At 43.9% G+C, this 19,396-nt stretch overlaps 1 protein-coding gene across 26 annotated transcripts in view; it reads right to left on the reverse strand.

The window, feature by feature from the left end:
- pou3f1 (POU class 3 homeobox 1) overlaps positions 1-19,396 on the reverse strand; it is a 221,632-nt gene that overhangs the window by 127,976 nt on the left and 74,260 nt on the right. For 2 of the 26 annotated variants that reach the window (XM_037074680.1, XM_037074673.1), the window contains exon 4: positions 5,739-5,929. The exons of the other annotated variants lie outside the window; for them this stretch is intronic. The gene's annotated coding sequence lies outside the window, so the exon portion shown is untranslated. The remainder of the gene's footprint in view (positions 1-5,738; positions 5,930-19,396) is intronic. 26 annotated transcript variants of the gene reach the window in all.

Raw genomic sequence — 19,396 nt, forward strand, 5'->3', positions numbered from 1 at the left:
TGATCCTCCTAAAGCCAAGAGGAGGAACCATAAATATTGTGTATTTTGGACCTACTCACTTTTTATATTCTTAAAATGTCCTTTTAATTACGAAATAACCACTGCTTATTTTAACATGCATCTGGTAGGTAAACTGATTATCCAAAACTGCAAATAAATCTTGAATAATATACTCCATATTTTGTTATAGGCCTGGTCCCAATATAACAGAAATATATGGTTTATTCACAAATTAATTGATTTGGAATATGCAATGAAACTTTTGGGTTCAGAGAGGAAAGTATTAACAGTCTGACAAATTGGTTTCATGAACAAAAAGGTTTTTGAATTGTTCAATCTTTTGCATCGTCACCTTAATTACAGTGATGAAAAGAACAGGAAAGCTGTTCGGATGTGTTTTCTGTCATGCAGAAAAACTGATCATTTTGTATTACTTCAGTAAATATTTGGAATTGAATATATCAAGTTGTGCAGATTTTGTAAACTGCAACAACTGCATGTTTCAAATGCACTGTGTTAGAACTGTAAGTACACAGACTGTCTTTTAAAGTAGTTCAGTGTGCAATCACCTGTAAACAGTATGTGTGTGAGTGTGTGTTGTGACATGTTTGTAAACACGTGTGTGTACACTGTTGTCCATTTCCAGATTGTTTCCCCCATGCTTACATGATGCACAGCGTGTGTGTGTGTGTGTGTGTGCGCGCGCGTGCGTATAAGCCCCGGGGAGAAACCCCGTCTTAAGTTGTGTGTGACAGCCAGCCATCCTGCCAGATCAAGACCTGTCAGCCATGCAGCCCAGCCCCAGCCACATCCCCTCTGTTCCTCCTCCTGCTCCTCTTCTGCCATCCCTCCATCTCTCCCTCTACATCCCATCCCTCCATCCATGCTGCAGCCTTAAACAAGCACCAGCACTTATCAGCCAGAAAAATAATTGGGAGGTCTGCCGCCTGCAATACGCTGGTCCTCCCCTCCGTCCACACGGGTCGCTTCAGCAGTGTCAGCTTCCATTAGGGGGAACGCCGGGCACCGGGGCAAAGTCTAACTATCTCTATCACTGAAACTGTTTCTCTGTGTCATTCCTTCTTGTTGTTTTTTTTAACTCATTCTCACTCATTAACATTATGCTCTCCATCTAGGCATCTACCTGCTTATCTATATATCTATGCATCTTTTAGCAAGTGTTACTAATTTTGATCATTTTCAAGACCCCACTAAAAGTCATATATGGTGTGCTCTCTCGAAAGTTTAATCTTGCAAACTGAAAAAATGCCCTCTCTGTGTGTCTGTGTTTGTTTGTCTCTTCTGTCCTGGTGAGGGAAGGAAACACGGATCCTCTGCCTTAAAGGGTCAACAGAGATAAAAGGGAGGGGGTTTGCGCGGCAGGGTGAAGTGGACGGCGTTGTGGATGCTCTCCAGAGCATCAGTACGTTGTCACTGTCATGTCACAAGGCCGTCTGAGCGTCTCGTACGGTCGAGCTGCCTGGCAAGCAGGGAGACAGAGAGATAGATCCAAGGGGCCAGCGGGAGTTGATGTTGATGTTGCCCCGCTGTTGTGGCCGATATGTGTGTTTGCGTGCGTGTGTGTGTGTTTCTACACTGAGGAGCCATGACAGGGACAGTGGTTCAGCTGTCATTCCGGGCGCCACGATGCGATTGGCCGGGGCTGACAGGTCATGGAGGTTCATGTCCGACAGAGCGGTGTGTGGGCGCGTCTGTGTGTCTGTGTGTGCGCTTTAGTACAGAGGGGGACGCCAGGGTATTACCTCCCAAACGTCACAATCACTGAGCCATGTCGCTCTCCCTCTCCACATAAGCGTGACATGCTGTGACCTTACCCAGCCCACTGGTATTTGGGTGTAATAACCCTTCATTGATACACAGGGGTGAATGGCATAATGTATAAGCAGCTCCTGCACACTGAAATCAAATCTATTTACCTATGATACCCAGGGGTAACTGATTGTATGTGACCATCTATAGCTACACAAAAAGCCTCTAGGCAGTGTGAACTGTGCGACCCTGTATTTATACTTTTTACAACACTGGTGCTGTATGATGTCCTATAGGACCCCTTAGATGGTCATCCAGTGCGTCACAATGAACCCTTCGCAGTTGACTCTTGCATAAGGGAGGGCAGTTACTAAACCTCTGACCCATTCCTGAATACATTACACACCTAACTACTACTCCCACACACGTGTCCTCCAACGCCAAGATACCGTTTTGCCCTTGAGCCACTCTCTGCCTGAGCTTTCCAGGTGCAGGTCCAAGCGGCCGAAACTGCCTCCCACAATGCACGAGGTGACATTGAGAGGCCCCCCGAGTCTCGGCGGATTTGGGGTATCCATCCGGCTGCCCGCACACAAATAAATAATGCAATGGCCGGCTAATGCAGTGGGCCCTGACGCAGTGGCTGACGTTGCCTGCAGCTACCTTTGGGCTGGAAAATAATTACCATGCAAAAGAGGGGGGAAAAAGGCCCCTATACATAGTGTAATGGGCTAAAATGGGGTGATACAATGCAGCTGCCCTCCACGCTTCGATGCCTCTCTCTCTCCAGCTCCTTTCTTTTTCTCCATCTCTGTCAGTCTCTTAACTCTCTCTCTCTCTCTGCTATACACAGTAGCTACTGCCTAGCCAACCAGTGTTGTCCATTCCTCTGAGGAGCTCAGTGAGATGAGAGGCTGTTAGTGGCACCAGCCCGATATTCATGGGTCCACTGACACACTGTCACACTTATTGTAGATTCTCACTACAGGAGCTGGACAAGCAAACAAGTGATTTGGATTGTGTGTTGGGTGTGATGTTGATATATATATAAAAGGTTCCACCAGACCAGTGTAAGTCTAGAGTTTTTTTTTATGAAACTAAGCCTCAACAGTGTGTAGTATTCCAGTTAGGCTTTGGCATTGACATTGGCCTCAGTTTACAGTGGAGCAAACAGATGGGTCGGTATGTTGACTAATCCAGTGCAGGCAGAGACGTGCTGACCATGAATAGAGGGCTGATCAATGTACTGCTGTTTACACAGGCCTAACAGTGTTTACTGAGACACATTTAAACACAGCCCTCCTGCTCTCATCTATCAACCCAGGTGTTGGACCGCGGACGATGGTGTCATTCATCTTGGGTCTGAAACAGAGATTTACTGTACAGTGGTTATGATGCACTCTCAGAAATACTCCAACAAGGGGAATACTTTGTTGTACAGAGAGTACAATGCTCACTTTTCCACAATGCTGACATCTCGAGCCACCATGAAACATCTTGGTATGTAATCATGGGTAAAGATTTGCGAATAATGGTGCAATTTTCTGATACTAGACTGAAAATGGATGCAACAGCATTTGCACAACAGTTATATCCAGCCTTTAACAGAATTTCAACTTTAAAATTGATTGATCTGGCTGAATTTGATTGGCAGTGAGACTACGACACAGACTTGATGTCCTGTTTCACAGACAAACTGCAGCAGTAATGCGCAGCAGGGTCTCACTCTCAAAAATGGTATTTTACGCCCGGATGTGCGTATTTTTGCAGGACTAAGGAGTGCACGCTCCAGCAGGCTCCATGCATCTGTGTGCATGAAAGGATTAGTTTGCCTTGTAAGTCCATTTGGGCATTTATATGAGAAGTTTTCTACCTTAAGGAAGTCAGGTAATACTGTTTAAAGGTGAACAAATGCTAAGTACACAGCAAGTTGTGCTGGATGACTGCACCTTGACCAGGACTTTCATGTGGTCAGTATTCTACTTGGCCTTTATTTATTTTTTTTTTCCAGTTTCACAGGACACAAGCAGCGATGGTCACAGAAAATAAAAAAGCCACACAGTGACCAAAATATTTGAATGAATTGTATGCTGTTGCACGTAAATGTTCATTTGGAACACGAGCCCTCCTCATTACTATTCAAAGGAGCCATCTTGTCCTTCACACTCTTGGTTCGAGGGCAATATACCATGAAAACCGAGCCATGATCTACGGCAGCCCTTCCACGCATCTTGACCCCCATCATCTCAGCCCCACTTTCTGAAGAATACAGAGGGATGGGCTGGGATGGGTGCCATGGAGACCACAGGGCATCGTGGGACCAGGACGTGCCGCCTGCCACCAGGTCCTCTTCACTCTGGGGGCCTGTCAGTCAAAGCCAAAAACTTCCCTTTGAAGCTCTGTAAAGTCTCTGGAGTGTCTCTACGCCTCAAACTCAGCCCCCCATCACCGACTCCCAACCCCTTCCGGACTCCACACCTCCGTCCCCCTTATCCTCCCATGTGCTCTCCTCCTCTCCCTCTGTTCCTCCCTTCCCCTAGTGACCCCCTCTTGAAATCCGCTGTCCACTGTCCCCAGAAGTTATCCCCATATCCCCCCTTATCTCCGTCTCAAGCTATGCAATCCAAAAATTGAACTTGAAAAAAAGAGTGGCACAGAAAGAGCTTAGTTTCACTTTTGCAAACCAAATAAGGTTTAAAATGGTAAGGCGTCATGAGAGAGTAACTCTTAAGCCCTGAGACAGACACGCAGGGTGAATCCCTGCGGCTCGCTTGGTTCAATCGTGAGTGACACTGACGGCTCTGCCGTGTTTCCCCGTTCCAAAAAATACGAAGAAGTAAAGGAAAATGAAGCTGCATTCACAATTCTGGCACATGCTGTTTGATAATCGCTGATTAAGACAAAATTTTCACGCAGATCAGCTATCAGCGACAAAAAACGTGGCAGCTGTTGGTGTTGTCAATTAGAGCATTGTTGGTGTAGGTATCTGAATCGCAAAAATGATAAATTTGACTTATCAGTGTCACCGCTTACTGTAGATGTATGATGCCGGGGTGTAGGGAGGATGTGCTAAGTGCTGATGTTTAAGAAACTGCTTTGAAGGCACATGTATCATGGAGTGCCGCTCGCCATACCAGAGCATTAGACTTGCTGATGGCTTGTTTAAGAAGTGATAAAATGCGTATTAGATTTGTTGTGACTCAAACAGCTGTGTTCACACCTCACACTGGCTTGTTAGTGTTGCCACTGGATTCCAGATAAGTGCTCATTGACTTTCCTAGTTACCCGTGCTAAACAACATGATTGTGTGTGAAGGCACGTGTTTTCCGAGACTGACTGTGTTACTGTATCAACAGCATGTGTGCTCATGTGATTTGAGTCCATCTGAGCAAGTGTATTAAAGTATACAGGGTGTCACACTTCAGAAAGAATTAATTGAAAAGGGGGAGACAGATAGCTCAAGCCTGGGGCTGCTGAATATGAAGTCTGAGGCTTAGAGAAAAGTCAGGAGGGACAAAGATAAAGGTGAAAGACTTAACAGTTTTTTCTCTGTGCAGCCTTGAGCCCCGTCCACTGAGACAGAGCACAGTGGAGGTGTTGTTCTATTATCTCAACTAATCAAGACTGACCAACAAACACTAGCTGCTAATGAGTTGGATTTGAATTAACACCACAGGCATGACCAGTGGCATCACCACTTTCCTAGAAATCCTACGGTGCATCAAGTCTGCTCAGCGGCTTTTGTCTCATCCTTACATCACCGTTTAGCGCAACTTTATCATCTAATGTCTGCTCCCAATGATGTCACCATCATCCATAATCAATTTGGGGGTCTGAGATTGGACACCCAGGCCATTAGACAAACGACAAGCATCCATCAACCACACGGATCTATGGGACAGCGAGTCACATGTAACACACAGCAAGCCATTGTGCATTTGACCCTGGGAGTTCATTGGACTGCACACCTCCTCTCCCTCTCTCTTCCTCTGTGACAGTGCCGAGGTGTTGCCCCCTCATTGCCGGCACGTGGCTGGCAGGCCAGCTCATGGCCACGGGGGCCTGGTCCTTTGAATAACGGCAGGTTAAGACATAATCATCTTCGGTGAGGAGAAGATTCACTTTGACCCCATCACCTTCCGCTCCCTATTCCCAAGCCCTGAGAGAGATGGAGAGAGAGAGAGAGAGAGAGAGAGAGAGAGAGAGAGAGAGAGAGACAGAGCGAAAGAGAAAGAAAGACAAAGAGGGAGAGAGTGAGAGAAAATTACAGTGTGAACCCAGAGGCCAAATAGAGACAGAGGGAGCGATGGAGGGTGAGGATAGTTAGTTCTCGCCTTTGATGCTTAACTCTTGTCGACAGTGCAAAGACTGAGAATCACAGAGATGTGCGGCGAAAAACCTCTCTGTGGGTTGCCGCACTACAACCCCAAGGCTGCACAATCATTCTCACATGTTAATGGGCTGCCATTTGGCTCCTAAATCAACCGAGGGCTGAGGCTGAAGTGAGCAATATCCAGTTCATTATAGGAAGTCAGTGGAGTTAAAGTAGGAACACATTAAAAAATGACATCCGTAAAACTTTTCCATAATAAGCAGACGTTCCGCGAGACAACATGGCGCATGAATGTGCGTTCACAAAAACATACACTCATACTCATACATGTGATATAAAGGGTTACGCAGTGGGGAGCACCACCGCAATTGATGAACAAAATTCTTCTCATGTACCCCCGTCCCAGTTTTAGACTTCAGATTCTCTCTCTCTCTCCCGCTCTCTCTCATGCTCTCTCTACCTCGCTCTCTCATTCTTTCTTTCGCTCTCTGGTCCACTAACCCAGTTTAAAAGCAAGCAGCCAGACACCTCCTCCTGCAGTTTGTCTGGGACAGTAGACAGCCCTGTTAGCAGGACCGGGCTTCTAATGACTACATTCTGACAGTGTGTGTGTGTGTGTGTGTGTGTGTGTGTGTGTGTGTGTGTGTGTGTGTGTGTCTCCATGGGTGCACCAGTGTATAGCTCCTGCAGTAAAACAACTTACAGATTGAGATCTCACTTCACACACACACACACACACACTTCTCTATAAACACAGCTGTCTCTGTATTACTGCACAGTAAGTCCCTCCAATTCCTTTTGACGTAGTTGTGACCAGGGATATCCTGATCCAAGATCTTTTGGTAGTGACTGAATATCTGCTGACACCGACACCAATCCCGACAGCTGGTTGTACCTAAACGTTGACTAAATACGTATCTGGCAGACTCAGCCCTGACTCAAAACTATAAAGAGGGTGAATTTAAATCATTGGTTTAAGTTTAAAAACAGCTTGCCACTAAATGTTTTATACAAGTGTAAACCTACTGTGCCATTATACACTGGTTTGTTAACTACATTCTGAAGCCTTGAGTTTGGCATTACAACCGTTGCCCTGAAGTGACTGTAGGAGAGTTAGCTGATTTGTAAGAGTCAGAGATTAGATTATACGAAATTTGATAACCTTGGTGTCAGAAAAAAGTCCATCACAGGTGCAACCAAATAACTGTTTTACATTGACACACACACACTTGTACGTGGAGCGAAATGCTACCATTGTAGAGGCCGACTCAAAACACAGTAAAGAAAACAAGCTCTTTAATCAATTGCAATATGCCAGGCTCCAACTAAATGATTACATTCACAGTTCATTAATTAATTTAGTCTTTAAAATGTAAAAAAAAAAAAAAAAAAAAGAAAGAAAAAAAAAATTAACAATGATCTTCATAACTTTCTAAAGCCTAAAGTGACCACATCCTCGCATTGATCCATTGTCCAAATCCCAAAGACTGCTCACTTATGATAATAAAAGACAAAGAAAAGCAGCAAATCCTAACACACAAGCTGGAACCATCAGATGTTTGACATTTCTGCTTGAAAAATTACGATTGATAGACTGTCCAAGTAACTGGCAACTATTTTTTCTGTTGATTGACAAATTGTTACAGCTCTATCAGATAGAAGGCTCAAGACATACCTAATTTAACTGAAGTAAAGATTTACGATTATCACTCAAATTAATTTGTGTTGACTGCTCTTTAGACTCTGCTCATCAAAGTTAACGGCCTTTTTACATTCACATGAGACACCAAAGTTGTAGATGATTCCAACATAATTGTTTGACTTGCAAATTGTGAGTGGGTATTAGGATTCTCCTGGTTAAATGAGTCTTCACCATTCACAGAGAGTAGAAGGTGGTTCACTCATGAATATACACCAGCCCAGCATCGTTTAGGATTCAAGTGACTTGACTTGGCATTTTATGTTTTAATTGTCTGCGAGCAGGAGGTCAATCTACCCAAAACACTGCTGCCCGCTGCTGAGTAGTTACTGTAGATGAATGCATTATAGCACAGGCAGAGATATACGAAGGGAAGTACAACACATTCACACACGCATACATGTGGTTAGCCACTGATGAGGGACAATTTTTAGGTTAATTGATTTTTATCCCCTTATTAATTTGCCCGGCTTTCTTTCTCTCTCTCTCTGTCTCTCCCTCTCTTTTTCTCCCCCGCCTCTCTCTCTCTCTCTCTGGCTTCATCAGCAGTCTGTCAATAGGCTTCGTAGCTGCACTCGATCCCTTATTGCCTCAGAAACGCCTCAATCAAATCCCAATCAGTCACTCATACTGCCCATCAGCACCCAACTCTGGCCAAGCTCTACACACACACACGCACACAGGTGATAAATGAAGAATGTAAACACAAACACATTTGCACTCGAATACACCTTTGTTATTATTGAAGTTCTTCTGGCTGATCAATAGGTCCGGCAATCATATGCTCATTAGTTCTAATTACAGTAAAAGGATTAGTTCCTGTTCTGACAGAGTGGAGAAAAATGACAGGACAAGGATCATAGCAGAGGACGTGAAGCGCTTAATATCGTTCAGAAAATATCCAACTTTTGCTCTCTCACTCACTCTGCCTTTAGAAGCATGCTGTTTTTAGGGTAAGAATTAATGAATTGAATGGTTTTCTACTGGACATGAGTACTTCAGACTGCATCAACTTTTTCTTGACATGATCTGGTATCATGATCATCATCATAATAATCATGTTTTATTCAAAGACTCTTTTTTAATCTTCCTCAATGCAACAGGATCCATTTTGTATAATTCATAAGGTCGATCAATACTTTATTTCCACACTGGAGGATATAAAAATGTATAAACTCCAGAATGTGCAGCCCACTGATTGTCAGACTTCCTCTACATGTACGTCATCCTATATGTGCCCCAGCCACAGTAAAAAAATGAAAACGAAAATAGTTTGAGTGCAACTTTAACATGGACTCTAAAACAGAGTGAGTATTTAATCATTTGAATATTTTGTAAATTTCACAAATACATGCATTCTCACTAAAGAATCTTATGTAAATACACCCTGCAGACATAAGGGCATCCACCCATCCCTCTCTAGTACCCACCCATCCCCTCCTCCATTCGCCCCTCCTCCCTCTCAACATTTACCAGACACAGTGTCTTCCCCATGCAGCCCCACCCATGTCCAGCTCAGAGTCCCAGCCAGCATCCACCAGCCCTGTTTTGTCATCATTAAACCTCCCCTGCTCGCCCTGCTTTCCTTACTATATGTCACCTGCATGGGGTTGCCACTGCTGGCAGTGGAGGGGTTAACTCTATTTAGTCCAGGACCTCATGCCTGTGTGTGAATATGTGAGTGTGCGCATGTGTTTGTGTGAGTGCACCAGTCCACCCTGTGTGCATGTCCACACAGGCATGTGTTGCTGTCCGTGCATGCCTGTTTGTTCTCTTGTTTATGTGTGTGTGTCCATGCAGGACCGTGGTCCGCTCTGCGTGTGTGTGTGTATGTAAAGGAGAAATTTGCCTGTCCTTGCCTAAGTGAATGGCTAGGATTAAGCTGACAGCCCACCTTAGTGATGGCGAAATAATTGGTTGTTCAGCTCTGTCCTTGTCAGAGCGCTGACAGTTCTGCAGATGTCCTGTGCGGTTCTCCAAAGGTTAGGCTCAGCTGGGGCCGCCATTCATTAATCATTCCGCTCTGACAGTGCACCGAGCAGCCTGCAGCTGCCACCCCGTCCCCCTCAATTTCTGTCACCGCCTTGCACCACCACCACCACCAATACCCCCCTGCACTCCCCCTTCTAGGTCCCCCTCCACCCCCATTTGTGTGTATGTGTTTGTGCTCTCCGTCGTACACACAAACAAGTATGCTTAAACATAAATTTGCATGAAAAGTCAAGGGATGTATACAAGCAGCAGCATGCCCCGTACATGAGAAGTGTGAACCGGACAAGCGGTGAGCTAAGGATGTAAACAAAACACACAAGCTAAGAAGGAAGTCTTCTCCGCTAATGATCTAACTTGCTCTTCTCTCAGATTCATCGCTCAGCGCTGCAGCCAGTAAATGACCAAGTCTCCTGTGTGCATGTAAGTTAGCATGTAAATCCTCCTGTACTTTGTAAATACAAGCACGCCTGCATGTCTTAAGGCCGTCCCTTACATCACTAACACAATACAAAGCCCAGGACTTCACTAACCAGTATCAACCCTTATGGACTATTAACCCAGTGATTCATCATGGATAATGGTGCTCCTGGAGCAAGTCTGCCTGTGTATTGTATAGTAACGCTCTAGCATAAGACGCTATGGCAACTGACGTTTTATGAAATATAAATAAGGGCCGTATGAATTTAACGTGCATGTGAACTTATTCAATCTGAAAGACCCAGGTGAAAATTACTATTATGATCTATGTGAGGTCAGACACACACACTAAAATTACCTCTACACTTCTGACCATGTCAGCAACATTGTTCTGACCCCTTTCCCTTGCTCACTATCTAACGACCCTCTCAACCTATTTTGTCCCTCGTTCCAACCCATTCTCCTCCGCCTCCACAACTCTCTGAGGAGTGGTGTTTCCATCAAGGCCTTTGGTAGGGAGGGGGGCGGCCGAAAGGATGGGGGGAGGCGAGCGAGGAGAAAATGTAAGAAGGTACAGAGAGGAGGTAGTGGTATGGAGGTGTCCATTGGGCACTAAGTGGTGTGAAGAACTGAGATAAACCCTCCATTATGGTCTATCTGCTCCTCAGCGGTGATTAACAGCTACCTGGAGACAAGTGGCAAGCAGCCATGAGGAAAAACCCTCTGTGGTCAGAGGCCATTTTGGTTGTCTCACAAACATTTGCTATCAAAACTGACGAGTTAGCTAGGCTGCAAGGATCATCTTATAAGATATACACAACAGATGTTATGCAACAAAACTGGGCCTGTTTAGCTAATAACTAACTAAATAGATGGGTTAACTTCCATTTTATGTAAGTTGATACTTATAATTCAGAAAATGTCTCATAACATTTACTTAATTTTCTAGTTTCTTTTCATATTTTACTTTCACATAAAAAATATGACATAATTTCATAAAATATTATCAATTAATAAAGATTAACAATGTACTCTACTTGTCTGGTTGAAGCCCCTCGTCTCATTTCGTCTATGTTGTTAGCAGTTCCACTATAGAGACATTTCCTCTCTAAAGTTGTCACATTGTTTCATTTGAATACTAATTTGAGGCCCAATACTTCACAACAAACAGGATGAGAATTATTAATCCCCCCAAAAATCAAAATTTATGCAGCTTCTCACCTTAATCATCACATGACCCGTCACATTTATCTTGTGACCCTTTCAAAGGGCCAAACCCTATGTTGAGAACCAACAGATTAAACAATACTTAAAACTGGCTCCACATCAAGCAGCTACAACTGTAAAATGCTGCTCAGACATAAATGTGTCAGTATTAATAAGTCAGTTTAGCGTAATATCAGTCACAAAAGCTGAACCAGTACTCAATACTATTACTTTTATTCAAGTAAGGTTTTAAATGCAGGACTTTTATTTGTAATGGTGTCCTTTAACACTGTGGTATTGGTAATTTTACTTAAACAAGGGATCCTCCAACACTGCTGAAAGCAAATTGAAGATTTATTTTTTTAAACACTAATGGTAGTATTAAATGTTTTTTTCAAAACGTTTGCATAAATTGTTTACACTAGTTTGAAAAGCTTTAGGTAATACAGTAAATGTACAATAGCCTTGTAAGCTAAATGTAGAAGTGCGTAAAAGAAAATGCAGAGGTATTTTCAGCGGTTGGGCAGCAGAAGGTCAGATCAATAAATGAAAAAATGGATGCTTACAGAATATGCTATTGCAGTCTCCCCTTTCTAATGCCTACTTAAATGTTAAAGCAACACTATAAATGCCTACTCTGTGTGTTCCTTTAAAGTGGGCTCTGGCCTTTAGATAAATACAGGTGTATGCCCTTACACTTTAACTTAAAGAAGGATAAATTAAATTTTAGTGGCCACTTACTTATCTCTGAATTGTATATCTCTGAACTTCCTCAGAAGTTCACGGTGACTTCAGAGCGCGCGAGACAGAGCATGAACAAAACAAACTGTGTGGCTGTGATCGCATATAAAAGTCTGACCTCAGCAGTGTCACTCACTTTGCTGGTGGTCAAGGGAGAAAAAAAATGTTGCCTAGTCATAACAGAGTCCACTTAGTGATGCTAAATGCGGAACATGATACAGTCTATGGCCGCCACAACGCCTAACACGAAACCCATCAGTGACACAAAGTATTCTATCATTTATGCTAAAAACCAATGGGATAATTTCAAAAGCCTGTACTGACCCCTCCACCTACACATCTATTTATTCTTTGAATAGCAGTTGTGGTCCCAGAACCATGGTGGCCAATGTGCTGACATCAGCAGAGTGAGAGGGAGAGGGCTGGTTGTTAGAAAGAGGAGGTGGGTGGGGTGCCCTGTTGTGCAACTCGGAGGAAATTCCCTTTCTTAGTCCGTCAAAACAGTATTTCTCCCTGGAGACAAAAGCGGCCACGGTGCATATACATTCACAGCAGAACAGATGTGGATATAAATGGTTTAGTGTATTGGAAGAGTAGACTAGTGACAGGAGACCGCATCATTTAACTGCCTCTCCTCAAAAAGTTCATTTTTTTCATTAATATGCGATGATGTTGGCTATACTTATGCCCCCGCTGAATGCAAGAGGAATGGAGATTTATAGTATTAATATTCTATACATTATGACCATGCCATTGGGTAATATTCTGGCAATTACACTAATGAACTCTCAGCATACAGTGCCCCGTGTTAACATCACAGCTTGAGGGTGGACATTCTTTTAAGCGCTAATCTATCTACCCAAGTCTACAACCCTACATCCATCCATATCAGTCATTGGTTAGCACGATATATTAAAGCACCCCTATCCAGGCGCAAGGACATCTAAAACTGGAAGACATATCACCTCTACCAATAATGGGCATGCAAAAGTGACGGATTCTTCTGGAATTCAAAGGGAAACATAGCAGGGAGTATCATTGATTTGCCCCTCAGAGATTACCTATGTATCATAAGTGTATGTAGATCATCCGAACCCCCCCCCCCCCCTTCTCCCCGCCACTGACTATAGCATTGGAACAGGAGCGAAAAGAGGGGAGGCACATACAGTAGATGACGAGCTCCAGTCACATGGTAAAGCCCACGGAGGATCTCATCAGCCTCTATGTAGATGTGTATGCTGAGTGAGTGATTGCCCATGGCTGGAAATTGGTGTAGAGGGCTTCACGGGGGAATTGGAGGGACGAGTTTTCTCTCTCAATCTCTCCCTCTCTCTCTCTCTCTCTGTCACACACACGGGCACACACTTACACAGACACACACAAATATACACACTTATTGGAAAACACCCACTGCAAGACACCCATGCGCACGCCCGCGCATTGCATGCACGCACGACCTGCTCACACAGGAATCTGCCTATATGCACATGCACAGTGAGCCAGGATGATTAAGGTCCTACGCAGAGGAGATTCTGACTTGTACTGTGCCGCGGCTGCCTGTTTTCCCTGCTGAATACAAGCCACTAGCTCGGTATTCTCCAATGGGGAGGAAACCCGTCATCACAAATGCAAGATCAGGGGTAATTACGTTGTAATATGCCACATGAAATATTTCTTTGTAGCAGGAATGGGATTCCCTTTGCTTCAAATTTAGTAAAGATATATTCCACACAGCTTGGCTGCTATTTTTGCAGGCATGTATTTAAATTTTTCTCCTTGTATTTTTTAGTAGAAGGGATGTAACGGTCTGCACTGCTCATTTGCAAATGTCTTACTGCTCATATCTGCAAGCATCCCTGTGTCACTGTCATCCAATCCAACCGGCATGGGAGATCAATCCTGCTACAGTGTTGATCAATGATTCTGATCAGGTGAGATTATAGGTATTGCAGAGATATCAATGCGATGATGGATGATTGATAATGCAACCACAGTGATCGATCAGAGGGATATTGCTGATAAGACTCTACAGCCTTTGCGTGGCAATTTGCATTCATCGCAGCAATCCGTGGGTCTATCATCTAATATATAGGTAAAGTGTGAGCCAAATTAATACAAAACACAAAGATACATCTATTTTTGTTGGATGTTCTGCACTTCACGGTACTACAGTGTATAACATCCCAGCATCTGAGTGATTATAATCAGCTGTTCTTTTTTTTTTTTCTTTAAATCCCAGATGAGCCCACATATTTGATTTGTCAAACCCATGCATCTTCACAGCCACATATTGTGACCACTGGTCCATCAAGTCCCCCCATGGTGAATTAGGGCAAGGAGGGTGATTTGTTACCCTTTTGGGAAGCTGTCTTGGACGCTCATTTCCCCCTGCTGCATATTCTGCCCCTCTGCCGCCATCACCCCCACACCCCCACCCCTCCATTTTGATGAATAGCCGGCCGCATGAAGGCGAGCAGCCGATCTCACCACCAAGGTTACGGTAACCTGGGCCCCGCATCTGGGGGCTACCTGCCTCCAATGAGCACCGCTGAGAGAGGGAGCGAGAGACATAGGAGGGGAGTGGAGGGTCTCTGCTGTGCTGGAGTGGCAGTGGGGAGAAGGAGCGGTCCAAGGATCCTCCTTTATAGGCTTTAAATCTGCATGGCAATTTCTGGAGACTAGGCCTGGATGGGATTCTGATTACTCCTCCTCCGTTGCCACCACCACGCTCATCCTGTCAGCCCCCTCCTTCTACCAGACTCTGCTCCAGCAGGTTGATGTCTCCCTGCCTAGCTTTTGCCACTGATCACCCAGCTCCTATATGCCTTATTACTGAATGTGCGGCATTATGGATTGCTCTGAAGGACAGCAGAGACTTGTCCCGATGAATCGTTCTCAGGAGGCTGGATTTTTGCAAATCTGAATATGAATGGATTTATTTGTCTGTTGATTGGATGGATTGGAGACTGGTTTATCCACACATTTTGAGCATTATCTATGGAGCAATTACTGGCAATGAGCTGTATGGAGGCATTAATAATATACATACTCTGATTCATAATACATGGTAAAAAGTTAGAATACCTACTCAGAGCCATTTTATAAGAATATACATGTTTAAAGGCCTGAGAACACATTCACAGAACCATTTGCCAATTACCAAGTACAGCTCTCACATTTCTCATGCCCTTCTGTGACCATCTTCTCCAACAGCCGGTGAACCTTTCGCCTTTCCACGACACCCCAACCTACTTTCTTCACAGCCCGCAGTCTGCAGGCTCCACTTTCTCACAGCCACCAAGTCCCTCCCTTCAAACAAGGGGCCAACAAACAACCCCATATTAAAAAAAAGAAATTAAAAAAACATAATCCATATCTACAACCGGAGAGTGAAAACAGTCTAACTCTGACACTATCTCAGGCTCCCGCTTTTGTATGCTTTTATATTTGCACACAAAGCCCGAACGCAGCAGTTTTCTTTCTCTTTGTGGGGATGTCGGGTTTTCATCGCGGTCCAGCACCACTAGAGAACACTGTCTCTGCCAGCGATTAGAGCCCGAGGTACAAGAGGGCCACTTCACCTCCAAGATTAGAATGAAACAAAGGCTGAAGTCTTCGTATTGTGCCAAGAATGGTAGCAGACAGGAGAGGAGAATGGTAGGAGCCAAAAACAGACATGCTGGAGAGCCGAGTGGAGTGACTTGTCCGGAAAAAGAATTCAGTGTCTTTCTAACGAGGCAATTTGCACAAAATAAAAAAGTAAAAAACAAAAATGATAACTCACTCTTACACGGTAAAGATAGGATTTAATTTAATTCAATTTGATCTCTATGCAAAGAAAAAGTGCCCTTTATTTTGGTTTTTGGTGCATCACACCCTCAGAGTTGCTATCTACCACATCAAGTGTAACTTGAGCATACAGATCACACTGCTACACCTATGGCCTTTGTTACCTTCTACCAGTATTGTAGATTCAAAGCACTCAGCTAGCAGGGTCAAGGCCTTGCTGTGTGGAGAGGTGAAGGCAACATGACCCGCCTCTGCCTATTCTACTCCTCTCCGCTGCCGCCCGCCTCCTGCTGCTCGGCTCTATCCTATTTATTCCTGGAGGTTTGTAACTATATATGTGTGTCTGCATGTCCACGTTCCTATTTTTTCTTCCTCTCACATCTTTTGCTTGCTCAGTCAACAGGCCCTTGGCTGCCCACCACTGGTTGCTAATTGCTGCTGACATTGTTTGGCCTCTCGCTGCTTAGTTTAGGACAAACCCCTCATTCATGTGCTGCGGACAGCTCGTTAGGGCCGACCCCCACCTTCTGCATCTTTCTCTCTCTCTCTGTCTCTCTATCCCTCTCTCTCTCCCTCTTTCACTGACCTCCTTAATTAACTGGTAAGGCGCTGCTGGGAAATTTGCACACAAAGGCCTGGTGTCTAGCCTGTTAGCCTCCCACTACCCAAACACCCCCTTCCGCCTCCTCCGCCTCCCTCTCTTCATCCCCATCCTCAGCCCGCTACTGTCTTCATCCCAGGCCCAAACAGAGGTCATTGTACAGTCGCAGAAAAACAAAGATATAGTGATTCAGTACACACACGGCATTCGCACACATTCACCCATTCGTTCATTCTTTTTCCTTGCCCGCCGCCAGCCCCTCCTGCTTTTTGCTTTCCCCTCTTTTGCTTTTCTCTCCATTGCTTTTCTGTATTAATAGCGGACCTCATTAAAAAAGCTTGTTTGGAAGTGGTTCACTAGTGATACGCTCTTTTAAGTTGTCTGTTTGCTTGCTTTCTCTATTTAGTTTTATTGCTATTATTCTTGCTCTATCTTGCCTATTCGTCATGCCCTCGCCTCCCCCACACGCCTCCCTCTCCCTTTCAGGAAGCCCTTCGAGGCTTCAGCTGTTTTTGTGGTCCCTGCGGAGGGCTCCCCAAGAGCAGTTAGCTGGTTGTCGGGAATGAGGGCCCTCTAAAGGGGCCCGCTCAAGAATGCTCGGGGCAAAGAAGTGTAAACAGGTGGAGCCTCTCCATTATATGGGACCCCCTCTACACTCACACACTCCACCTCCAACTGTCTCTTTCCATGTCAATGTCTCTCATGCACCAACACGCAGTCAAACACACACACGAATAAACAGTCTTATGCATTCCACTACAAGTCTTGTTGTGTGTGTGTGTGTGTGTGTGTGTGTGTGTGTGTGTGTGTGTGTGTGTGTGTGTGTGTGTGTGTGTGTGTGTGTGTGTGTTTGTTTTCCATAGCAACCTCTTGGTGCTGCTGTGTGACCACAAGGCCTCCAAACAGCATGTCACGTCTCCCTTGGGTGCCTTTTTTTTTTCAAGCAAATACTTTGTGAAGTGGTCTATCCATGGGCTCTGTGCATGTGTGCGAGCGGTGGATGCATGCACTGAAGAAACTCTAACAGGATCTATATCATTGCCAGTTTTCTATCCACTCATTTCCCAAAATTGGTTCCCACTCATTTCCTTTTTCCCCATTCAACTGATCTTTCTTTTCCTTTCTGTTGTTTATTCTCCGTTTTCTTTTGGCCCTCCTTTCTTTCACTTTGGATGGAGAGGAAGGAGTGAAACTCCAACTTTTGAGTTTTGATAAAAGACAGTTATATTGATAATCATGTTGTCGGCTTGAGTAATTTTGAGGCAAATTTATCGTAAATGTGAATATTTTCAGGTTTCCTCTAGTCCTCTATGACAGTAAAGTGAATATCTTTGGGCTGTGGACAAAACAAGACACTTGAGGACAACATCCATCTGAAATCTGTCAGTAAACGGAGCATCTGGAACAAAAACAATTTCTGCCTGGGGATTAATAAAGTATTCAGATTCTAATTCTGGCAAATTGGCAAACTAATCGATTACGAAAATAATCCTTAGTTGCAGAAAAATATTAAAAATTAAAATTTAATAGCTTGTCACAACCCAAGTTTACACAACTTTCTTTCTTTCTAATAACCGAAAATGACTTGAAATGCTTCTTTTTCAATAAATTACCAAGTCAGAAACAGACAGAAGATTATTGAACAAAAATAATCTAATAAACTGTGTATTTATATGCAGCAAATTCTTGCATGTCATATGTAATCTGATCATTGTTGGCTTAATATTTCCCCATTTAGCAAGAAAAATAAATTATTTCTGACCTACTTGGTCACATTTAGTGTTTGTCATTTTTCCTACAAAGTCCCTTCAGTGTGTTATATTTGTGTGTGAATGCATGCATGTATATATGTGTGACGTGCACCTGAATTTGCCTGCAACAAAGTACCGATGATGGAATCCTTTAAGGCAGAGGAGGGGTACAGAGGCGACAGTAAAAGAAAGAAAGAGAGAAACTAACTTCTGTTCGCCTGGGGAGTACGATGCAGCCCATCTGTTGAAATTGTTCCACATATTGTGACCTAGATAAAGAAAAAAACTTCACTCTTATAGGTAGCGCTGCCTTCGTCTGTGTTTGACACTTGTCTATTCATTTTATTGGTCTAGTTGTCTCAAAATAGAGGACTTTTGCATAATTTTCAGCTTTACATATGTATGATTTCGATAAATTTGTATTAGAAGAATGATCTGGTATTGAAGGTAAATCAATTTGAAAAAAAAAAAAGTGTTTCACTTTTTATGTTAGCAAGGAGTCTCTCTTTATGTGCCCTAAGTTTAAATTTAAACATTTTACAATGGGAAAAGACTAACAGAGCAAAAAGTAATCTGCATTTTGGGGAGATGAATAGTACAAGCTGAATTCAACCAGTCAACCTCTGGGTAGCCTGGATTGCATTGCTGTCTCTCTTTATTCATTCAAAAGTGTGTTGCTATTCTTTTTTCTGTCTTTTTCTCCCTTTCCAAGGACCCCTGTCATTGTCAAAAGAAGATGCCCAGGGTTTTTGTAATTGACGGGAGGATGGAGAAGCAGGGGCAAAGGTTAAAAGAGATATCCTTTGCCTGAATAAGGATGTAAAATTGACTGGGAGAGTGTCTTTCAGAAACTCCAGCCTGACCTTGAAGGAGGACCACGAGGAGGTTCTTACTCTCTTATGGAAGGTGGGTTAAGTGGGGCCGTCCTGGCCACACATTTGCAAACACGTTCACACACACACACACTGTAAATGCACACACTCGCACAGAAGCACAAGGAAACACTGGTGAGAGGCTCCTATTGTGCACCTCTCTGACAATATTATGTTTGGGCAAGAAGGACATTAATTTGCCTTCTTTGAAGGGAAGTGCACTTC

The sequence above is a fragment of the Acanthopagrus latus genome, chromosome 17, assembly GCF_904848185.1.
Source record: "Acanthopagrus latus isolate v.2019 chromosome 17, fAcaLat1.1, whole genome shotgun sequence".
Classification (NCBI taxonomy): domain Eukaryota; kingdom Metazoa; phylum Chordata; class Actinopteri; order Spariformes; family Sparidae; genus Acanthopagrus; species Acanthopagrus latus.